General features: G+C 40.0%; 1 protein-coding gene across 3 annotated transcripts in view; it reads left to right on the top strand.

The window, feature by feature from the left end:
• The window catches only part of tango2 (transport and golgi organization 2 homolog (Drosophila)), a 164,077-nt gene that overhangs the window by 12,588 nt on the left and 125,843 nt on the right, over positions 1 to 25,646 (top strand). The window contains exon 1 of one of the 3 annotated variants that reach the window (XM_080208037.1): positions 21,469 to 21,562. The exons of the other annotated variants lie outside the window; for them this stretch is intronic. The gene's annotated coding sequence lies outside the window, so the exon portion shown is untranslated. Of the gene's footprint in view, positions 1 to 21,468; positions 21,563 to 25,646 lie in introns of those variants that run through there. 3 annotated transcript variants of the gene reach the window in all.

Below are 25,646 nucleotides of genomic sequence, written 5' to 3'. Positions count from 1 at the left end.
AACCTGCTGAAGGGCCAGGAGTAACATTGAACCTGTTCTTGCAATATTATCTGCCATCGATGTACAGCAGGGTGAGCCATGAGACATGTCTTGATTGTGTTAGCCATTTAAGGTAGAAGTGCCTTTTCTTCAGCTCGATGCATTAATTGCCTGTTAAGTAATGTTTGATTATCCTGTCTGCATGGGTTTCCTCTGGATGCTCCAGTTTCCTCCCACATTCCAAAAATGGTTAGGTGAATTGGCCATGCTAAATTGCCCTTTGGTGTCTCAAGACATGGCTGTTAGGGGGAGTTAGCGGAGTAAATGTGTAGGGTTGCAGGGATAGATGAGGGGGTAGGCCTGGGTAAGATGCTCTATTAGAGAGTCGGTGCAGACTCGATGGGTCAAATGGCTGCCTTCTACAGTGCAAGGATTCTATGATTCGTGATGATTTTAATTTGCTCACTACAGTAAAAGTCCTAAAATGTCATATCTTGTTGTTTGGTTGTTTCTGTTGGTCATTTGGGATTTTTAAAGTTATTTTTCTCAAAACAGCCCTACATTAAAAAGGTGACTTCATTCATGCCAAATTGAGTGCGAGGCGCTTGGGATGTCTAAAGATTCTGAACAGAGCTTCACTGGTACAAGGTCTTTCTTTTCTGAAAGTACAAATGAAAAATGTAAAACAACTTTCCACCTCTGCAGTTGGTAGCATGTGAAAACTGAGATGTTATGGTTTGGTACAGAATTTGGAGACTGCTATAAATCCAGAATCAGCAGAGAAATGGATGACAGTGTAGGATTGTCAATTTCTGACCATGAAAAACACGGTGGATAAATAAAGCTGCTAAATCAGTAGTACAAAGTATTGTTATGGTGCCATCACTGAGCACCATGTTGTGTTATAGGTTAGTATGGTGAGTCAATGCTGAGAGCTTGAGATTTATTTGTATCAACATTAACTGTTTATTGCTAATCTTTAACTGTTTAGAGATCCCAGTTAATGTCACCAACCAACACCTCTACTTTCTCACAGGACTAAGGAAATTTGATATGTCAGCTATAACTCTCACCAACTTTTACAGATGCACCATAGAAAGCATTCTTTCTAGTTGTATCACAGCTTGGTTTGGCTTCTGCTCTGCCCAAGACCGCCAGAAACTACAAATGGTTGTGAATGTACCCAATTCATCAGGCAAACCAGCCTCCCATCCACTGACTCTGCAAAGCAGCCAGCATAATTAAGGACCCCACACACCCCAGACATTCTCTCTTCCACCTTCTTTTGTTGGGAAAAAAATACAAACGTCTCAGGTCACGTTCCAACCAATTCAAGAACAACTTCTTCCCTGCTGCCATCAAACTTTTGAATGACCTACCTTGCATTAAGTTGATCTTTCTCTGCACCCTAGCTATGACTGTAACACTACATTTTGCACGCTCTCCTTTCCATCTCTATGAATGGTATGATCTTTCTGTATTGCTTACAAGAAACAATACTTTTCACTATGCTAACACGTGTAACAATAATAAAATCAAAAACATGCATGGTGCTGCTTCTAGAATGTCCTCTGAGTTTATTACCATGTGATACAATGGCCAGGATTCAGATTCGCAACAAAGGGGTACACCAACCTCGGAGCCATGTAACTCACACAAATAGCATTAAAACTTCTGAAAATACCATATAGGTAGATAAGTAAGCACAATAAATGGGAGATTATTTTACAGACTTAGCCCGTTTCAGGAGCTCCCTTACTTGAGTGTGCACCTGAAAGCATTTGAAGAAAGAATGTGTGCCCATGTTTGATGTCATCATGAAAGGGAAGTTACACGTGCTCAAATATGTCACTATATAATGTTGGATCTACACATCGATGATTTGCACATGTAAACTCTACCTGCTGGGGTCGATTGCCAAATGAAACATGAAAAGACTGCATGTGAAAACCTGCAAAATTCACATTATTATGCGCAAAATACACTTTCCAATTCATCAGCAAAAGTCACTCCAAAACAGATTATCTAGTCATTTATCTCTTGGCTGTCATGGGACCTTACTGTGTGAAAATAAATTACAGCAGTTCCTTTTGTGATAAGTGGCTGCATTTCAAAGGTATTTCATAGACTGAGGTGATTTTGGATATCCTGATATCATGAAAGTCTATAACACAATGTAAGTTCTTTTTTCTTTTCAGCAAGTTGCAAAATTGAATTTAATACATCATTGGAATTGTGGGTTGACACTAGAAATGAAATATTCATGGATGCTGCTAGATTGTTGAAAGACCCATCTAGTTCACTCATTCCTTCATAGAAGGGAATCTGCCACTCCCAGCAAATCAAATCTACACAACTCCAGTCCTACACTGTAACACCTAATGCCCTCTGAAGTTGCTTCGTCAGCACTAATTATCAAGCCAACAAGTGATGACCACCAATTCATCTTTTCCACATCCTAAAAATTTGTTTTGAAAAGATATGTTTCATTTGCAACAAGTGTGTGTCCGCCTCACATACTACCTGCAAGTGTAACATTTGTTTTTCTGATACACTAGTTAATCTGTGGCATTCTTGAGGCAACAGAGAAGGGAGAGGAGTGGTAGATGGAAAGAGAGACAGAATGCATGAACAAAAAGAGAATGGGATCAAGATAGAGCAATAGGGAGAAGGGGTAAGAATGTGGAATAATAAAGTAATGAGAAGGAAACTAATGTAAGGTGAATAGGGGAGGATGATGGAGGAAAGGGAAATAGAGAGAGATTGGGAAGATGAAGCGGGCAGACAAGTAATAGCAGGGATAGTAGCAAAGAGCTCACTTTCTCTCTGTCATGTCTAAATTTCCATCCCAAAAGTAAAGGGAGGCTGTTTACACTTCTGTTTGGGGTTCAATATTAGTCCTCAGTGAGGAGAGGCTAGCTCAGAAAGACATTGCATTTGTACTCAGGGAAGAGGAAGGTGCTGGGGCAACCTAAAACAGTCTATGGTTATGATAATCCCCATGATCTGCATGGGGAATCACTAATTGACCTTCAAGTTGGGTCCATTGAATACAAGCTCTCCGAGGACTAGTAATTACCCATCCAGTGGAGCTGGTATACCGAGACCTATATAAGACAAGACCCTGTGAGGATCCATTAACCTTTTAGTCCCAGTTGGGAATTGTTGTGTCCACCACAGGCTTGTGGTTATTGTTTATTTTAATTTGTGCAATAAAAGCACGGTTCTTCATTAACTGACTCCTGGAGTTATAGTAATGGAGATGTTGGAGATTTCCTTTGCAGGTAGAGGAGAACATGATGGCTACAGAGAGATATTGACTGGAGCAAATACACGCAGCTGGAGGTTGCTATAGTAACATTTGGTGAATGATGGAGGGTTGGATGAGGGGAACCTTGAATCCAATGGTGGAGCTCCATTTCTGGTGCTGAAAATATTCATGCTATCACAAAGTTCAGATATTAGCCTATAAGATATAGAAAATAGAAGTAGGAGTAGGTCATTCAGCCCTTTGAGCCTGTTCCGCCATTCATTATGATCATGACTGATCATCAGATTCAATATCCTGATTCCTCCTCCTTTCCCAATGCCACCCCGCTCCCCTCAATATATTTTGATCCCTTTAACCCCAAGAGCTATATCTAATTTCTTCTTGCAATCACAAAATGTTTGGCCTCAACTACTTCCTGTGGTAGTATATTCCACACATTTATCACTCTGGATGAAAAAGTTTTTCCTCACCTCTGTTCTAAAATGTTTACTTCTTATTCTCAAACTATGACCTCTAGTTCTGGACTCCCCCAGCATTGGGAACATTCCTTCTGAATCTACCTTGTCTAATCTAGTTAGAAATTTGTAAGTTTCTATAAGATCCCCTCTCACTCTTATACTCCAATGAATACAATCCCAACTGACTTGGTCTCTCCTCATATGGCGGATCTGCCATCCAAGGAATTAGCCTGGTAAACCTTCTCTGTACTCCCTCTACAGCAAGGACATCCTCCCTCAGATAAGGACACCAAAACTGCACACAATACTCTGGGTGTGGCCTCAGCGATGCCCTATACAATTGCAGTAAAACGTCTCTGTTCCTATACCAAATCCTCTTGTTACGAAGGTCAACATACCATTTGTCTTCTTTACTGCCTGCTGCACCTGTCCACTTACTTCCAGCGACTGATCCATGAGGACATCAAGATCTTGCAGAGTATCCATGTCTCTCAATTTACACATATTCTAGTAATAGTCCATCTTCCTATTATGACTGCCAAAGTAGATAACTTCCCATTTTATCCACATTTTACTGCATTTGCCATGCATATGCCCTCACACTCAACCTGTTCAAATCATGCTGAAGCATCTCTGCATCCTCCTCACGTCTCACTCTCCCAATAACTTTGTATTATCCACAGATTTGGAGATAATACATTCAGTTCCCTCTTCCAATTATTAATACAAATGTGAATAGTTGGGATCCTAGCGCAGATCCCTCCAATACCCTACTAAGGGGAAAAGAGGAGAATTAGACCATTCAGTACATTGAGTCTGCTCTGTCATTCAATCACGGTTGATAAGTTTCCCAATTCTTTCCTCTGCCTTTTCCCTGTAACCTTTGATCCCCTTACCAATCAAGAACCTATCTATCTCTGACTTAAATACACTTGATCTGCCTCTACTGCCTTCTGTGGCAATGAATTCCATAGATTCACCACACTCTGGCTGAAGAAATTCCTCCTCATCTCCATTCTAAAGGGTCAACCCTTTACTTTGAGGCTGTTAGTCATTCAGCTTATTGTGGGGTGCCGATTGTTGTGTTCACTGCATTAAGGTGATAGAACACCTTTAATGGTGAATTGCTTGCTTCTAATGGATTCCTTTTCTTGGCAGATGGATTGAAAAAAGTCAGGGCAAGTTTTTGCAACCAGAGAATTATTTGGAACATTTGATGTAAAAGTCAGCATTTGTGGATGGCCCAATTTTTCAGTAATTATTGAGCAGAAAATTAGGTAAATGTGAACTGGATTCGGAAACCATCAGATCTAGACTTTTGTTCCCCAAATAAAGATTCCTTAGTGTAAGAGGGAAGAAAAAAATACAGCTATAGAGAAGTTGGTGGTGGTAATTAGTTCAGAAAATAGTAGTGCCAAGTAAATGCTAATAGAGGAGTCTAATTTGGAATGTAGAGAGTGAGGAAGGTCCATGTTGGATTGAGATACAAGTGATAGTGGAGCATTTTGATTGGGTGAGGGGACTGGACAGATAGGTGCCAAAAGTTGATGACATTCAAGATGACACGGGAGTTGAGGGGGGTTGAAATGACCATTCAGCAGGGAGAGAGCAGTAGGAGGGATTGGGGAAGCAGATGCATCCAGTGAAGAGAAGCAGGGATTGATAAAGATTGATTGATTGGAGAAACAATGTGGCTTCTGGTTTGGATCTGTTAGCACAGAGTAAGAAAGATATAAGTATGTGTTCAGGGAGAATGGAATGTGGCAAATGGGGATGGTAAAGCTGAGTGGGTATAAGGCACGGGCTCTCGGAGTTGGAACAGTGAGAGTCATTAGGAGGGAGTTGGGTTATGCAAGGGCATGGGTCCAAAGTGGGAACAGACATTAGGAGTAATCAAGAGTGAGGTTCTGTGGGTCGGGGAGAGGAATGGGTAGTGTAGATGGAAATGCAGTAGTTAAAAGTATTGAAGAATAAATCTTCAGATTATTTCTGTGGAATAATTAAAAAATATATTTTACTACATTCCCATTATCAAAGCCTGCTTTTGCACAATAGGGAAAATGAGAGTTAAATAATACAGGGCTTTCTATAGGGAAAACTATAGGGAATATTCACCTGACCCACATTACTGGAAGCTGATTCAGGTTGTGAGTGGAAGAGCTCCATGTTACAAATGCATTTGGAGAGTTAAGATGTTTTAATTATTAATAGTTTTATAGTGCTGAAGGAATTTAAATTTGTTCAATTCACAGCATGTATCATCACTTAGCACTGCAAGGTCCTGGGTCAGAAGGTTGTACTAACTTGTAAGTTGAAGGAGCATATCAAGAGGTCAAGGGTAGAGGTCCTAAATTGGGGATGGGGTTTGTTGGGAGGGCACAGCAACCTGTGGTAGAGAATGTGCAGCGTTACCTGAACTCTCTTCCAAAGAAATGGGCCCTATGTATGATATCCAACTTCTGCAGTCTGAAAAACTGGATTCTAGCACTGAACAAGAACTGGCTTTTTATATTTTTTGGAAAGCATTAGCAATAGTTAATAGTTTCAAGGCAGTTGTGACCTTTAAAATTGGCTCCCACTGACTGTTGAATCTTATACTGGAACACCAGGAGCTGAAGTGGAGCCTGCCTCACAGGATAACATGAAGTGAAGCACAGTGCCATCTGGCTCAAAGGAATTAGGATAATTTACCTGTGGCAGTACAGTGCCACCTATCTCCAAAAGGAAAGCTGGAGGACTTTCTGCAAATGTCAGGAAAAATAAGCAGACCTGAAAAACAGGCTTGCAAAATTTGGTGGTAATTTGGTGTTAACCATTTTTTTAAACTCTTGGGGTCCTGGGAGCCATTCCCACTGAAGGCCATGTGACCTGCAGATTGGACCAGCTGCCAAAGTCTACCTTCTTCTCTATCTCCATATTACATGGACCTACCTCAATAATCAACTGATAAAGAGCAGAGACTTGATTACCCCTTCTTTCTCAGTGACTAGTGGTCTGTCTCAGGGATCAGTGATGGGACCATAATTGTTTATGATTTACATAGATGATTTGGAATTTGGGACCAAGTGTAGTGTGTGAAAATTCACAGATGACACTAAGGTGAGTGGCAGAGCAAAGTGTGCAGAGCACGTTGAAAATCTGCAAAGGGGTGTAGGTAGCCTAAGGGAGTGGGCAAGGGTTTGGCAGATGGAGTACAATGTTGGTAAATGTGTCGTCATCCATTTTGGTAGGAATAACAGCAAAATGGACTGTTATTTAAATGATAAAAAATTGCAGCATGCTACTGTGCAGAGGGACCTAAGTGTCCTTGCGCAAGAATCACAGACGGTTGGTTTGCAGGTGCAGCAGGTAATTGAGAAGGCAAATGGAATTTTGTCCTTTATTGCTAGAGGAATGGAGCTTAAAAACAGCGAGGTTATGTTGCAGCTGTATAAGGTGCTGGCAAGGCCACACCAGGAGTACTGTGTACAGTTTTGATCTCCTTACTTGAAAATGAATATACTGGCACTGGAGGGGGTGCAAAGGAGATTCACTAGGTTGATTCCAGAGTTGAGACGATTAGCTTATGAGGAGAGACTGAGTAGACTGGGGCTATAGTCATTGGAATTCAGAAGAATGAGGGGAGATCTTATAGAAACAGGTAAGATTATGAACAGAATAGGTAAGATAGAAGCAGGGAAGTTGTTTCCACTGGCAGGTGAAACTAGAACTAGGGGACATGGCCTCAAAATAAGGGGGAGCAGATTTAGGACTAAGTTGAGGAGGAACTTCTGCACCCAAAGGGTTGTGAACCTGTGGAATTCCCTGCCCAGTGAAGCAGTTGAGGCTACCTCATTGAATGTTTTAAGGCAAAGATAGATAAATTTTTGAACAATAAAGGAATTAAGGGTTATGGTGAGCAGGTGACTGAGTGGAACTGAGTCCATGAAAAGATTAGCCATGTTTATATTGAATGGCGGAGCAAACTCAAGGGGCCAGATGGCCTACTACTGCTTCTAGTTGTTATGTTCTTATGTTCTCTCGGTCTTCCCAACATGACAGAAATATGGCTGAAGCAAATTGTGGTTCAAAATGAATTTAACACATTTTACTTAGAATATGAAAGTGCATGAAATGTGCTCTAAAATCATGAAGTGTGCTTTTCTGCTTACTGCAACCACCACCAGTAATGCACTTCAATGTGTTTTAGCTCAAAATTCTCAGCCATAACTGGGAATGGCAACATTTATAATTATACTGCCGCCAGGGGTGGCACGGTAACACAATGGTTAGCACTGCTGCTTCACAGCACCAGGGATCCGGGTTCGATTCTCAGCATGGGTCACTGTGTGGAGTTTGCATGTTCTCCCCATGTCTGCGTGGGTTTCCTCTGGGTGCTCTGGTTTCCTCCCAAATTCTGAAAGATATGCTGGTTCTATACATTGACCGGAACAGGCGTCGGGACTGTGGCGACTAGGGGAATTTCACAGTAACTTCACCACAGTGTTAATGTAAGCCTTACTTGTGACAAATAAATAAAATGTTAAATAATTATTTTCCACAATTTAAGTCAACAAATTGGAAAGATTTCACAATTAGCACTATACTGAAGTTTTAGTGTTTACAGTGGATTGCTATCCATCGTGTCCTGAAATGTAAAAGCTTTATGTTGCTGTCATAACACTAGAAAAGAAGAAAGCAAGAATGTATTTATTGTCATGATTTATCACTTCTCTCTGAAGTAGCCTTTGTATTTCTGAAACAACAAAACAGATTGAAATTCAGGGGTTAAGGAAATGCTACAGCAATTCTGTGCACTTCTTCTTTGTGTGAAAGCCAACCAACCGTCTCAGCCCAATCGGGATACCCTTTGCCTCTCCGTTTCCCTTTCTACCTTTAAAAAGCTCCACAAAGTCCATCTCTCCAGTCAAGCCTTCAGTTTCTTAACTCTTTTATAAAAGGTCAGCATTCTTTCTGTTTGTCCTCTGTGAAATATCTTGGGATTCTTTCCACTTTCAGTGTGCTAGATAAAAGCAGTGTATTGCTGTGGTAGAGTCTGAATATAACCAATGAACAGTGATCCATTTATTAATATCACCCCCCACTTCAGAATAATTGAGTTGCACATGCCATAGACAGTGGCACCCCAATGTCTTCCAAAATCTGGTGGTTCTCATGGATGTACTCATAGTGCCATATGCATATATCCAGGTGTGCACAAGCTGCAACCAAAGCTTTGGTTCTATTCCTGCTGACCCAGCATAAGCATGCTGGCAAACTGTCAAAGCATTCATTGCCTATGGCACAGCTGTGAATTGTTGCCAGGCAGGTAATCATCATTTTCCTGAATCACCTGAAAAATCACTTGGAGTCGGGCCTCCTATGACATGATTCTGCCACCCTGTCACCTCCAATACCAGCCTTGTTCTCTGGGAAATTCCACCATGTTTTCTCCACTGATTTTCTCCCATTTTTCCTTCTAAAAATAAACCCAAAAGTCCAGTTCTAGGCACCATACTTGAGGAAGGATGCGAAGGTGTTGGAAACAATGCAGAGACATTCACAGTAATGACAACTATAACTATGAAGATAGATTAGAGAATTTGGGTCTGTTTTCTTTGGAGAAAAGAAGGCATGATGAAGTTATTCAAGATCCTGAGGGGTATGGACATGGTAATTAGTGAGAAACTGTTCCTTCTCATCTGTACATCAAGGGTTAGAGGCAGAGATGCAAAATAATGGGTAAAAGGAGTAAAAGTGATGTGCGGAAAAAGAAATGTTACCCGGGGATGATTGAACTTTGGAAATAACTTCCTGAAAAGCTGATAGAGACAGGTTCAATGGAGGTATTCAAAAGGGAATTGAATTCTATCTGAAAAGAGAGAATGTGTAAGGTTACGGGGAGTAGGACTAGTCAAGTGCTCCTTAAAGAGCCAGTACAGTCTCAATGGGCTGAATGGCCTCCTTCTGCACTATAATATTCTGTGATTCTATATAGTAATGAAAGAACCAGGTATTCAGATTGGCTGAAGAAAACCTACTTCGTTATTTTCTGAATAAACTTCACTTGCCTGTTCCTATACACACACATTATACAAGGCAATGATTACAGGGAGAGAAACAGAACCATAAGTAAATCAAAGCCGTTCTTACTCTAACATTTTGTTTTCCTATGGATTTTTAGTTTGGGTGAACTGTTGCTAAGTGTGAATTGTAGTTTTTGTTTCACCTGCTTTTATTTTTGAAGCTGTCAGTGTTTTTAAAAGTATTTTTATTCAAAATAAACTTGATACTACTTATGAATGAGGATAAAAATTGACTCCTTTACTGATGTTGTCCCTTTTTGTACTTAAAAAAATTGAAATTGCTTTCCAGATAATTTTCTATCAGCCTGCTGTGATGAAATCCTCTTTACCACAAACAAAGTTAATCATTTCAGGTTGATTGAGCATTAGCCATTGGGTACATTGACATTGCAATGGGAACATCTGTGTGGCTACCAGAAAGGCTGTAGCTCAAGCGATTTATGCTACCCAACTTCAATGCTAGTGCAAAGTGATGCTTCTTTGCCCTGATGCTTCTGCTGGAGTGTAAATGCAGCCACCCGGTTTACTGAAACAACTTTGAATTTTGTCAAGCTATCAGTTCCAGTAGCAATTGCACATTTCAATGCTGTATTAAAAGACTTGTCATTGGAAAGCAAAACAGCAAATGCTGAAAGATCTCAGCAGGTCCGATAGCATCTGTGGAAAGAGAACAGAGCTAGTGTTTTGAATCCAGATGACGAGTCATCTAGACTTGAAGCACGAGCTCTGTTCTCTCTCTACAGATGTTTCCAATTCCAGCATCTGCAGTAATTTGCCTTTGTCTTTGAAAATTTGCTATAATTTGGAGATGTAGATGACAGTTTCCTGATATTACTGAGAACGATGCAGCTTCAAATGGAGAAACATCAAATTCCCTTTCGTACAGAGTCCTTAAAATTACATTTTGAACAGATACTTGGTGTATAATTATGCAGTTCTTTTGTCCACTGTGTTAAAGAACAGTAATTTTGAGGCATAATACCCCAACAGTTTTAGATAGTGCAAATGGAGTCATTATTCTTGAAACATTTCAATGTCAAGACGGGATGACTTGAATTTTCTAGATGGTTGGCCCAAGAATTGCTAAATGGTCTTTCTCATTTGTACTTACCGTGTGGTGTCTTCCAACTGTCATTCATGATGTGTAAACCTGGATACTCTTCAGCGAGTTGGAAAAGCGAACTTGCTCCACACATACCACTTTCCACCAGCTGGCAGTGGACAGTGATAAGCAGGAAACCCGGCTGATATATTTTCTTCTTCTCCCCAACTTAACAGTATTGAGGCTAATTGCGTTTTCCCATATTGCTGTCATCCTTCTACATTGTATGCACCATGGACTTGATGGTTTACTAAACTTTATATCACAATTCATTCATGGTATACGAATGTCACTGATGAGGCTAGCATTTGTTGTCTATCCTTAATTGCCCTTGAGAAGGCGGTGGTGAGTCACCTTCTTGATCTATTACAGTCCATGCAATGTAGGTACACCCACTGTGCTATTAAGGTGGGAATTCCAGATTTGAACACAGTGATAGTGAAGGATCAATGATATAGTTATAATTCAGGAAGATGTGCGACTCGGAGAGAAACTGGCAGGTGGTGGTGTTCTTATGCATCTGCTGTCTTTACCTCCTAGGTCGTAGATGTTGTAGATTTGGAAGGTATTACCAAAGGAACCTGGCAAACTTTTCTCTCCCTTGAGCTAATGGTTAAGCTACAGTACAGCTTTTCTTTATTTCAAAGTCATGAGATGAATGAAAATTGACAATTTACATGACTGAATGTAAGTCGTTGCCTGATTGTTCATTAAGCTTTGAGGTATTCAATTATAGTGTCAAGAGTGCCCTTCCTGATGGCAGTCCACATACACTATCATTGGGATAAAACATTGCTGCATTTTGTCAAGGCTCAGCTACGAACACATCAGTAAATTAAATGTCATGACAACAAAGTGGTGTATGATGATGTGTTCTTTAACTGGCTTTATTGTCTCAGTTGGAGCTAAATCTGAATTATGACCTTTTCTTCTGAACACAAAGCCAAGCTTATTGTAGGTGTAAATGCATTAGCTAGAGAAGAATTTTGTTAAAAGGTTTGTTAAATAGAGTTCTATTTATCAGTGATTTGCTTTACTCAAAAATGACTGGATTTGTAGGATAAGGTAAAAAGGGACACAGATTTGGTGACATATTAAGCACAGATAAAGCAGTGCAATGATTTTCAGGAATCTAAAATCTCACCAAGTCACATAAGAACATATAAGAAATAGGAGCAGGAGTAGGCCATCCAGCCCTTCGAGCCTGCCCCGCCATTCAATAAGATCATGGCTGATCTGTCGCTGCTCAGTTCCACTTTCCCGCTTTCTCCCCATAACCCTTAATCTAGAAAGACCACATCCACCGGCTCTCCTCTATCCACCGCCCTCGACACATCCTCGTAGAACTCCAGTAAATTTGTCAGACACGACTTCCCTTTAATGAAACCGTGCTGCGTCTGCTCTATCAAGCAATTCCCTTCAAGATGCCTTGCAATTTCCTCCTTAATGACAGATTCTAACATTTTACCTACCACAGACGTTAAACTAACCGGCCTATAATTCCCCGCCTTTTGCCTGGCACCCTTCTTAAACAACGGCGTAACATTAGCCATTTTCCAATCATCCGGCACTTCCCCGGAATCCAGCGACGTTTGGAAAATAACCACCAAGGCATCCACTATCACCTCCGCCATTTCTTTCAGAACCCTCGGATGCATTCCATCCGGTCCTGGGGACTTGTCCACAATCAGCCCCTCCAGTCTGTCGAGCACCGCCTTTCTAGTAACAGTAATGTCATTAAGACCCTTCAGTCCTACCACCTTTCTACCGCTAACACCCGGCAAATTATTCACGTCCTCCTCCGTGAAGACAGAAACAAAAAAGTTATTCAATACCTTAGCCATATCCCCATCCCCTACCACTAGGTCCCCTTTCTCATCCTCTAAAGGACCAACATTCACCCTAGCCAGCCTCTTCCTTTTTATATATTTATAAAAACTCTTGCTATCCTTTTTTATATTAAGCGCTAGCCCAGCTTCATAGTTTTTCCTACCCTTCCTTATCAACTTCTTTGTCAATCTTTGTTGACATTTAAACCTCTCCCAATCCTCTTCTCGCCCACTACTCTTAGCTACTCTAAATTCCTCCACTTTTAGTTTAACACTTTCCTTCACCTCCTGTTAATACACTGTTAATACAGGTAGCTTCTGATCAAATTTGTGTGAGATGTGCCTCCAAGAAAAGCTGGACCAGGTAAAGGTTTTTCTTTACTCATTCATGGGATGAGGGTGTCACTGGCAAAACCAACATTTCTTGCAAAATGTAGATGTTATTTCAGAAATTTTCAAGCAGCTGGCTAGAATCACAATTCAGGAGAATGTGTAGGTAATGATATTCTAGTTGAGGCCAAAGTTTACTATCATAAAAGTTTAAATATATTTTCCACATTATCTGTTTTTAAATACAAAGGAATAATAAGGGGAAAAAGGTAAAACAATAGATTTCCAAGTTAGATAAATAACAGAGAAGGTAATCCCCTTTAAATGTTTTTTGTTGGCACAGCCTGTTAATTTGAAGGAGCACCATCTTTAAATTTTTTTTGTGTTTTTGTGTACATGTATTTTCAAAGGGTCAATTTGTAAAAGCCTGCGCAATACCTTCCAGGTTAGTACATGGCCCCACGTACTTGCAGTCTACTGGAAACATTGAATCAATACCGGGTAGTGCATTCCATATAATGACAACTTGTGTCAAAAAAAACCCTGATCTCACCATCTGATTTCTTTGCCAAGGCTCCTCAGTATATCTTATTTTTAGATGCTTGACCTGAAACATGCTTTCCTCATTCATAATTTATCTTTATGAAGTCATCCACCTAAATACCATACTTAATGCGTAAACTCAGATAGACTATTCAAGTCGGGGAGAGGAAATATTCCAGCTAAGTTTCACCAAATCCTCATCGGATTTTCTCACATACTCATTTCCCACCATGAGCTATTGGGAAAAGAAATGAGGGCCAAAGCCACTTTCCCTTGTCTCCTGTTCTGTCTTGTTGAGTGAAATCAATTGCAGTGCTCTCCTTGCTACCTTAGATGAGATAAATAAAAGTTGTACATATCTGAAATTTGTGTCACTTAAAATTTTCCAGATGACACAATCATGCTGGACTTAATAGTCCAACAGGACTGCTATTGCAATTTTCAAAATTCCTCGATAAAGATTTGAGCTAAAATTGGAAAGAGGGTATAACATCGGCTGGCTGTGGCTGAGCTGGAGAATTGTTCTAAAGCCAGAGGCAAATTAATGAAATTGTTGTGTAGTTTTATTTTCTGCTATAAAATATAGAACTACAGAAAAAAATTAAATTAAAGTACTGCTTCAGCTGCTACAGATTTGGAATGAAATATATTGGAATACATATTCAGGAGAGCTACAGATGCTCTGGTAGGTTAAGCACTGGAGGGCATCGAGTGGGCAACCTTCTAATGTAACTGGCAGGATAGTGACCATTGGATTTTCAGCCCCAGTGTATTCAGTGACAAGAGTGAGCAGTCTCTTGTTTCCCAAAAAATAAAAGCTGCTGTAATTTATTTAAGCTTTTGAAAATACGTCTGTATAAATTGAGAATGCTTTTATCTCACTCTAAGGTAATATGTTCATAACATGTTACTAATGTGATCTTTGATGCCTTGGCTCACTAAGTGCTCATATATACGATACACTCATGGTTTCCACATTTTAGGCTTCTGATTGTACTTGTAACAGACTGTCTTTGCCCTTTTTATCTTAGAGGGCATGGCTTGCCCCTGGCTGGACTTTATCCCTTTTATGACCTAGCAGTGCCATATTTCTGTTTGAGCTGGAGCAGAGTTCCGCAGGCAATTCCCATTGAAATCCATCAGGAAAGAGTGATTCACTTTTAAATTCAAATTATGCAGCCTTGAAGAAGGTCACGAGCATCTGTTTTACGCAAATTAGGTCACCTAATTGAGAAGTGAAGCCCCTTCATCAATGGCTTATCCTGCCACTGTAAATTATAAAGATAGCCTGAGGGACTTGTAGATTAAAGTTTACATTCATGGGATTGTCATGAGTGACCATTTGTCGATTCATAGGATTGTGACGTGAAGCAGATTTGTTCCTTCCAGGTTTGCCACATTGGTGCAGGTAATGATCCATAAAATGGGTTAAAATTCCTTTAATTTCATTTCTGCAGTAACTTCAATCATGTTAGAAGCTCTTCACTTTTTTTTCAAATTATTACATTGTAGTCCATAGACCTGCATGTAGACCCTCTGCCTCAATGGTCCAACTCTTCACTCACCTGACGAAGGAACAGCCAGTTCCAAAAGCTAGTGGCATTTGCTACAAGTAAACCTGTTGGACTTTAACCTTGTGTTAGACTTCTTGCCAACTCTTCAAACTCAGACTACTCCAACAACTTAGTCAGATTTTCACTCAGCATACAACTATACAGCACAGATGGAGGCCATTTGCCTCATTGTGATTCTGATGGCACTTTGATAAAGTTATCCAATTCGTCCTGCTCTCCCGTTCATTCTCCATTGCCCTGCAAATTGGGTATGGACATACAAATTCGGAGCAAGAGAAGGCCATTTGTAGTTTTTTCTTTGGAATGGAGGAGGCTGAGGGGAGATTTAATTGAGGTGAATAAAATTGAGGGATTTAGATGTAGATACTGGATCTTGGACTTAATATAATTGGTAAAAAAATTAGAGGGAAGTTGAATAATGTTTTCATCTAGAAGGTGGTTTGAGTCTGAAACTCTGCTTGAAAAGATGGTAGTGACAGAAACCCGCATCACATTTAAAAACCATTTGATATGCACTTGAGATGCCATCACTTGCAGGACTACAGAACAAGCTGGATAGCTCTTTTTGAACTCCCACAGACACAAGGAGTCAAATAGTCTCCTTCTGAACCATTTTCTTCCTGTTTTTAGGTTCTGTGGATAAATAATTAACACCAAATATGGTTGATGTTAATTGGTTAAAGTGAACAAGAATAATGATTTAACCTTTATATATGGCATAGAGAATATACAGCAAGTACCTATAACCTATGATGACAAAAACTTGGGCAATTGTTGAATAGGTTGTATGGGGGATATAAGGCTAACAAAAAAAATTAGTGTGAATATAAACTGGGGAAATTACATAAATGATCAGTGCTCTGCCACTTGGGTGCATCATTATGAGGAGAAATATGCATTACTCTGGCTCTTTTTTGTTTCCAGATAACAAAAGATTTGCACAATATTTTTTCATGAAGACAGTGGCTCTTTTAAAAGTGTTCTGTATACATTGGACAGAGAATTACAAGTTAAGTCAGCAGTAAAAGATGTCAGAGTCATTAACATGCTTGAACACTCTTGCTTGTGAAGGGTGTGGAATGCACTGGCAGTTAGCCTTCATGCTGTTTCTGAACACTAGAAACTGGCACTGAATGCATTTCTGTCTCACATCCAGACAGGACAATCTATATTCTTAAAAGCAATAATGCCAAACAATAGTTTCACGGCTTTAATTTAATTTACAAGTTCACATCACGGTTCCAAACGACGCGAGCTTTGCTTCTAACAACATCTAACCCTGTTGTTGAGATTAATGCCTTGCAGTTGCTTTCAGTTATTCATTAATTTTGTTCAATCTCATGCTGAATCCACTTTTCTTCTGTGTAGGGCCAATGTCTAAGAAGGAATAGTATTCATTTGCCCAGTATGCTGTTTCTTTGTCATAATAAAGATCAGGATACATCTAAACAGTAGTAGGCCTGTGCTTGTTCGCAGTGAACATTCAGATCTTCGGTCTGTGGGCTAGCCAAAAGCCGTACTTTTTGTATTTCTGATCATCTGTGCTTTTGTCTTTTTAGAATTGAAGTTGGAGTGAAAAGCCCAAGTTCTAGTTCAGTTCACTGAAATTTTGAGTCCTAGCCAAATTCCAGATACCCATCTCCTAATGGTTCTGAATGCATTGAGCTCACCAGTTTCATGGTTAGAAATTATTTCACTCTGTTACTTGTTCATGGTCAATTCACAGGAAAAATTACTGAACTTCGTATCTGAATAACAGGGCCAGACACTGTAATCCAGGCATTCCCATACTCCTTTTCTTGTTTTGTGGACCTTAAAGACCACAATTAAATACAAAATACTGACATGCCAGCCCCATTGCTAAATGACAAACTCTTTTCTTTAGTGTAATTGAATTCATAAAAAGACATTCCCTCTCCACAGGTGTAAGCAATAGGAAGAGTTTAGAATTTTTCCCCGTCCCATAAACAGACATTTCTCCCCACCCCACTAGGGTATAACCGGGTGAACAGCCAAGGCTGAAGACCACACATTACTTGTGAGCCACTTTCAAAAGTAATCATTTGTCTATTTTATCTCCCAAACCTTGTCTCTTTGCATGGCTTACCTTGTGTGGAACGATATCTCCCATTGGATTTGCAAATGCATTGTACCTCCCAATTCCTTATCCAGCATCTATTTTAACATATCTTTTAAATTACTTTCTGAAGATTGTGTGGTACAGAAATATATCCAGTGGTCATTCTGTTGGCACTTTTTATGGTCTTAAACTATTGCATCCCTGTGAAATATTGTTGGTTAACAGAACTAGCAGTGGAAAGTTAAGCTAATGACATTCTGGGGCATTATGTTCAAACCAATCTTCAGCACTTGTGGAATTTGAAGGTCATCCTATTGTCTGATCAGCTGATGAGAGATTAGTGTAAAAATAAATCTTTTCAGTTCATGGGTCCAAGCTGATACAATTATAGCAGCGTCTTTTTAAAAATGCTTCTGTTATCACCTTAGCTCTGATAGATGAATCACAAGGTCATATTATAATTCTGCCCCTTGTTGGGTTTTGAAATGTAACCAGTCTGAATAATACCTCTAGCTTTCTGTAGTCATGTGCCCATGACATGAGGTTGCCTCTGAAGGCAGACCTTTTAAGATCAGTTCAATAAACTTTCTCATAGAAACGGGCAATGAGGAAGACTGCTTTCCTTTTACTTAAAACACTCTCTATCTAGTTCACACAGAAAGATGCAATACCTACCTGTCCCCCCGCTCCCACCATCCCCAAATATATAGCATTCAGTTGTTTTTAGGATTCATGTTCTTGCCTTTCAAATTTTATCTGGGAATTTCCTGGGCAATTTTAACTTTGCCTTTGGATTTGTATCCTTTGCCCGAATCTGACAATTTATTTTAATGTTCCTCCATGAATTTAGTTTATCTCTGTCATTCACCATCTTATAGCTTTTTATAATTTCATCTACTTCTGAGCTCATGTTTCTTCCTCGTAAGGGAGACCCTGTGAGTAAACCTTCAATCACTGATCGTTTTGCTGGAAACCTTGAAATACTGCTCCCTGTGTTGGAATGTCTCCCTTATTTCTCAATAACAGAACTGGGCACAATATGCTATTTTTATTTATTTATTAGTGTCACAAGTAGGTTTACGTGAACACTGTAATTAAGTTACTGTGAAAGTCCCCCAGTTGCCACACTCTGGCACCTGTTTGGGAACACTGAGGAAAAATTTAGCATGGCCAATGCCCCTAACCAGCATGTCTTTCAGTGTGGGAGGAAGCCAGAGCACCCAGAGGAAACCCATGCAGACATGAGGAGAATGTGCAGACTCCACAAAGACAGTGACTGAAGCCTGACACTGTGAGGCAGCAGTACTAACCACTATAGCTCTTTGTAATAAAACACAAATGCTGGAAAAACTCAGCAGGTCAGGTTGCATTCTGGTAAATGATTATCTCAACCTGTTAACTCTACTTCTCTCTCACTGTTGTTTTCTGACACATTCTTCCAGTATTTCTTTCTTGGTTTTATTTCAGATTTCTAGCATCCTCAGGATTTTGCTTTTGTATTAGACCTGTCTTTAGTTTGATCATAATGTCAGAATGTGCAATATCCGTTCTGTTTAGAGTTTAAATGTGCAATTACAGTACGGCATAATGTAATATGCTGTTAAGCTTTTAAAACTGCAGTAATTGCCAAGTTGGTCATGTACTTGTATTTCTGTTACTTTTGTTGTTGCTGCATTTTATCACTGGTTTCAGGTCAGGAAATTAAAGTCTAAAATAATAAGTGTTTTATGTAGCTACACTCAAGGCAAGTTCTTGGTTTTAGCCAAGCCTTGTCAAGGGAGGTGCTGCACAAAGGCCTTCCACACAGGACTGAAGGGAAATGTGCCAAGTGATTCAGCCCAGAGCAGCTCAATGCTTAATTACATTTAAGCACTGGCAGCAGTTTCAAAGTAGCTCACAGGCACCTCTTGGCCTGCAATGTTGCACAGCATTAGTGCAGGAAGACTGAACACAGCATAAATGTTTCACCATTCCTTTTAACTTATTTTTAATATGATCCTTAAACTTTTTTTTAACCACATTAATTCATTCATGGGATGTGGATGCCATTGGCAAATCCAGCATTTATTACTTGTTTTTAATTGTTCTGGTGAAAAAACATGTATAGAAACCAGTACTTACACATAATCTCTTAAAATACCAAGTTCCCAATTCCCAAAATGAGGGATTGAACAAAATAGAAACATTTTTCCCTCACCGCCCCATCCTAAAAAGGAAAATCACCCAGGCTGCTCATGTATAGTTTATACTGCACAGTTGGCAATTGGCAGAGTACTGGAAGCAGATTGCCCACTAGATCTCTTTGGACACGTGTTCATACAGTTGAATGAAAGGGGAAGCAATTACCATTTCAGAAGTAGGGCAAGAATTGTTAATGTTCAGCAAATGAAACATGCATAGAAAAGTACATGTGTGTTTTGTCTTTCACTCTCATGTTGAGATTTTTAACAAATATTCAGTATTCCAGCATTCTGAATCTTTTCAAAAATGCTTATTCTTCACTTTTTAGATTTTCTCTGATTTTCAGCCCTTCCTACCTGTCCTCACTGGGATTAACAACAAGGTCATCCTGTACTTTCCCAAGTGGTCACTACGTTTGTGTGAGTCTTGACTGACCAGACAAACCTCATCCTAGTTTTAGTCAACTGCATGCCAGGCATGCACACACTTCTAGTCACTTTGAGAGCAGGAATAAATCACTATCCTGGCCAAATAGACAATTAATGTATTTTAATTATATTGGAATTTTAGTGAAGTTAATCTTTGGGGATAATTTTGGATCTAGTTGGATAGCCAGAATTCAATACAGTTAGCACGTGAATGATACAATAAAAAGCCACATATCAAGAAATTGTTTTCTTTCAACAAATTATTAAGCATTTTTTTAAAACTCTGCAGGCAATATCCTAACTGATAGAAATTGATTTAGGACATCTTGCCTTGTCATTTTTTATTTTATGCTGCTGCCTTCACTGACCGTTGATCAATTATATCTAAAGTGTAGCCAGAGACATTAACATCTGTGTTCCGTGCACATTGGTGGCAGTGATGACTCAGCGGGTAGCACTCTCTAATCTGGTTTAGAATTCAAGCTTCACTCCAAAGACCTGAGCACAAAAATCTGGTTGACAGTCCCAGTTCTGTATGTAGAGACTGCTGTACTCTTGGAGGTGCTGTCTTTCAGATAAGACATCAGACTGAGGCCACATCTGATCTCTCAGGCCAAGGTTAAAGGTGCCATTGTTAAAGAACCATTCCATTCCTACTGACCATATTTTCCATCTTGTGCTTAAAACCAACCTGTGCAGCAAAATAAATGTCAGGATTACTGTCGGAATTCTACCACCCCACCCACCACAGAAATGGAGCGGGCGTGGGGCAAATAATAGAAATGTCTGTTGAACTCGGGTGGGATTTTCTGATTCATTCAAGCAAGGTCATAAAATCCCATCCTACATGTTGGCGTTATTTTACAACCCCACCCTCTCCCTGTAGTTTGTGCTGGGTTGTGCCTTTAATGGCCTAGGCCCAAACCCTGGAATTCCCTCTCTAAACCTTTCAAGCTCTCTTTGTCTCCCCTATAAGGCACTTCTTAAAATTTACCTTTTTGACTAAGTTTTTTGGTTATCTGACCTAATATCCTCGTGTAACTTGATGTCATACTTCATTTTATCCTGTGAAGCACTTTGTGATGTTCTTCCTCATAATAAGGCAAAACAAATTCAGAAAGCAAGTCGATCTGTACTGTTTTTGTATTTTCTGACAACTGATTGAAGAATAGAATAGACAACAACTTGGAACCAGGTGATCTGACTGCTCTTTCAAATGGACATTATATTGTTGCGGTGGTAAAAAAATTGCACGCTGTAAAACTGTTGCTTGTAATGATTGTATTGCAGTAGTACCAACATGTAGGAGAAAAGAAGGTGAATCTTTGATGCTCAGTTAAAAATCATTGTTATTCTATTAGGTGCCTCACACTAACATCTACATGTCCCTATGTCTATGTACTTGCTACCAGTTTTTAAATGGTAGTTAATTTTTATCTCAGTGGTAACTCATGTTATCTATAAATTTTATCACATATTGCATCATTGGCCTGAATTGGATGATCTTGCAATACTAATGACTTAAGCTGTGTCAAAGAGTGCAAAAGAGCAACATATGTTGGCAAACAAACTTGACCAAAGTCTAGATCAGAGCAAACAGAGGAGCAGACAGCAGTAACCAAAGCAGTAGGACCTGGTGACCAAGCAACAGCGATCAGAACGTGGGAAGAACTGTTAATTGGTGTTGAAAATAGTTGAGTGGCACGCGGACTCATTCTGAAGGTAAAAGAGCAGCATTTTGAGCAAGAATAGAAACAAATAAAAGACTGGCTGCTGGAAATCTGAAATAAAACAGAAAATTCTGGAAAGACCCAGCATCTGTGATGGTGTTAGTAGATAGAATTTTCACTGTTTGGGGAACAAGGTGGCATTGGGAAGATGGAGTTGCAGTAGGACAGTGTTCAATGGGGCATTCCCTGGGATAATCATGAATGTGGATTGGCTGTCCACTGCAAAGCGGTCAGTTTATTTAAATAATTAAGGCCCCATTTGTGGCAATTTAAATTGCCTGTCAGCATCTTCATAAAGGCATTCATACCAGCCCCCTTGCCCACTGCGTAAGAAACCCACCAGTTCCAGCAAAGCAACCTCCCTCCAGCAGGATTTGTGGGGGAGTGAGGGTGGTAATCGGAGCCAGAGGCTTATTGCCTGAAATAGGGGTCCATGGGCAGCCTCTGTGATGCAAGCAGATAGGTTTCTTCTCTGACACTCCCAAAGATGCTGACCCATTAACAGGATTGGCAGTTCAAGACTGCATGCCTTTTGTAGGACAGTGAATACAAAGGCAGCCCACGAGCTGGCTCCTGCCCAAAAAATAACTCTCCTGTTCTGGCACCTGCTAAGTGTGGAGTCAGGATCCTTATTTGTTCCTGGCCATACGGTTTACTGAAGCTTGTGGGAAAAACATATCCAGTGTTACATGCAGAGCAACAATGTCCTTGTTACATGAAAAAGATGATCTTATGTAATGGTGGAAACCAAGAGAAGACTAATCATTGTTGATGAAGGAAAAGTTCATTGTCAAAAATTGCATGAAATGTTCACAAGAAGTAATGAACAACTGAGAAATATTCAGTATCAAAAGGCTGAATGAAGTATCCAAAATGGACACAGACCAGAAATGAGAGATAAGTAGGCAGTATCATGGGGCTTCCCAAAAACATGTGAGCTACTGCCAGTTTGCATATTATCCTTTTTTAAAATTTTTCTTCCAATGCGCAGAGTGGATGGGGCAAGTCCAAATCCATCTCCTTGCTTGTTCCAAAAACCACATTTAAATTGAATTCGTGGGTCTCACAAGAGAGACATAATATGGGCGGCACAGTGATGCAGCACCGCTGCCTCTAGGTGCCAGGGGTCCAGGTTCGATTTCTGGGTCACTGTTTGTGCAGAGTCTGCAGGTATTCCCCATGTCTGGATTTTTTCCTCTGGGTGCTCCAGTTTCCTCCCACAATCCGAAAGACGTGTTGGCTAGGTGCATTGGCCATGCTAAATTTTCCCTCAGTGTACCCGAACAGGCTCTGGAGTGTGGCAACTAGGGGATTTTCACAGTAACTTCATTGCAGTGTTAATGTAAGCCGACTTGTAACAAATGAATAAACTTTAAACTTTTTTTACTTCATGCATGATAAGGCATTGCACCCCATCTTGAGCTTGATCTGACAGTTGATCTTAGCCGAAAGACTGAGAAACGGTTTTATTCCCCGTTTCTCACATCTGCTGGTTGGTTCATATTGGAAGCTGACCTATTTCCCGCAGAGGACTGTGTCAGTACCTCTTTAAAATAGTAGCTGCAGCTGTGAGTTGTTATAAAGACTACTGGTTTGGCTTGTTGCCCTTTACTTGCGTTGTCTTCTGGCTTGGTGAAGTTTCACTTCCTCTAGGTTGACTTGGAGGTAGTCAGTATTTATTATTTTTTAAAACAATTTACCCTATTTGTATCCAAAACTTCAACTTAAGTTCAATGTTTTCTGGACACAGACTATTCTGCCTTGCTCTCTTGGAGTCTCATTGCCTCATTACCATAACCCTTTATGCTCTCCACCCAAAACTGTTAAAATATTTTGTTGAACTATTTCTATTCCTATCATCTCCCTCCAAAATCATAACACCAGAGGTTGAGCGTGTCTGATGCTTTCATTACTCTGCCTGATTGCGTCTTAAGTATTCTTATTTGTGTCTCACTTTTGGGGTTTGATGTAGAGTGTCTCTTCATTCTCATCATGACAACACTGAAATGATTGCATCAGCTGTCATTAGTCGACAGCTTTGGCTTATAATGTGCAAGCACATCCAATGAGATGAGCAGTTCTTCGATCCTGTCAATGGCATTCTTCTGTTAGAATCCCCAATACCACTGCTGACCTTTTCTCTGCAGATCTTGTAAAAATTTGTCGATGGTAGACTTGGGATGAATTTCCCCGCCTGGTTGACCATGCCTAAAATATGTTTGCATGTCAGCAACACACTTGGGCTGTGGGAATTCTTGACTTGCCTTGGCCCTTTTGGGGGTCTGCACCATTTTTTTGCACTTTTCATTCCGAGTGAGGCTTTCTTGTTCAAGCACTTTTAAAACCTCCTGGATTCTGTGATTGTATCCTTATTTAGCGACACTATGGATGAGCAGTTCATTCACGAGGCAAATAATTCCTTTACTGCCATTGAGGATGTTGGACATAGGGTGTTGAAAGATTTCTGGAGCAGAGAGTAAGCCAAAGGGAAGTCAATTGAAACAAAAGCAACTGAAGGAAGTGATAAACATTGTCAACAACCTTGATTCTTCATCAAAGGGATCTGCCAAAAACTGCCGTTGGCATCCAGCTTTGTAAGAATACTTTTGGACAACCTTGCCAGATTGTCATCAACAAAAGCCACCCGGTATCAACACAAGAGCCTGATTTTGTCATTTGATTTAGGAACTGTCGCTAGCCCCTCGCACCATTTTGTAGGCATTTTAACAGGGAAAATTACTCCTTGAATCAACATCCTGTCGATTTGCTCTTTGACTTTCTCAATCAGAGGGTGTGGTACTTTCCTGGCAGTAGTTAAGCAGATGCATTTGACATGCAGGAGAACAGTGATGTGATAAGTTATTCCATGGACTGAAACGAAGAAATTTATTCCTAAATATGGCTCAACTGTCATCCTGTGTCCATCAATCCTTTGTAAAAGATCAGTCCTGAACATGCTTCCCTGAGCAGAGAAGGTTGCTGATTTTGTAAGATATAAACAGTTCCATTAATCTTTTTTATCCTTATTTCTAAGTGTTGTAGTGATCTGACCCTTCATTTTGAGGTCTGTGCCTCCAAGCCCTTGTTGCTTTATTTTTGATGGTCTGATCTCAGCATCCTTAAGTTCACCCAATTTGTCCAATAAGATTGTGACCCAGCCCGAGTGTCCGATTTAAATTCTTTTCTGTAACCTTTGACTTCCAGTTTGACAGATCAAAACTGCTTGTTAAGATCTTTGATTTCTCAAAGGAAATTGCCAAACTGTATTTCCAGTTTCCTGCACTTGAACTGGTTGGAAGTTTGTGCAATGTTTTTTCCTTTAAATCTGCAGGTTGTTTACAATATTTGGTCTTTCCAAAGAGGAAACCTTTGGCTCTTTCTGCTTGGAATTTTCTGTAATGATGTTTTTTGGCAGCGCATCTGGAACATTTTAAAATAATTGCAAGGGGGTTCCCAGACCCTTCAACAGTTTTGGCAGCCTTTTTAATGGGTTCCATTCTGGATCAACTAGAACCTCATCATCTCTCCAAAATACACCCCAATTCTTCTCCTGCAGTTCCACCCACCTTGTAAATTGTTCAGCCTTCTCTAACATTAAATCCTCCTTGGTTTGGAAGCTACCCAACAGCATCTCATTGGGCATGCCAAGTACATTGTGGTTGCGAAGTAAATCATGTTTTAAAGTTCTGTAGCATCAACCACTAGCCAACCTTTGCAAGTTATTAATAAATGAGTTGATGGATTTGCTTGGTCTTTAGCCCCTTTTGGTTGAATCTCATCTGTTCAATGATCACATTCTTCATAGGGCTGGTAATATTGAAGGTCCTCAAAATCCTCTTAGGTTACTGAGGGCTCCTTCACTACAGGGCATCAATTAAATCTCTAATAGAATATAGAAGGGTACTAACCTTGTGTTTTGTGCCCTTCTGTAAGCCCAAAAAATATGTTTTGAATAGCAGCGCGACAGCTCCTTAATTTGTTCTTGCTGCTGACTCTATTGGAAGGTCTATGAAGGGGGAAGTGGCTGAAGACTTCATGAATGGTTTGTTCATTGTTCACTACCAAGGAATATCTTT

This window comes from Carcharhinus amblyrhynchos, chromosome 20, assembly GCF_965287045.1.
Source record: "Carcharhinus amblyrhynchos chromosome 20, sCarAmb.v2.hapA, whole genome shotgun sequence".
In the NCBI taxonomy this organism is placed as follows: domain Eukaryota; kingdom Metazoa; phylum Chordata; class Chondrichthyes; order Carcharhiniformes; family Carcharhinidae; genus Carcharhinus; species Carcharhinus amblyrhynchos.
The sequence above is the reverse complement of the archived record's forward strand: the minus strand, read 5'-3'. Positions and strand labels throughout refer to the sequence as shown.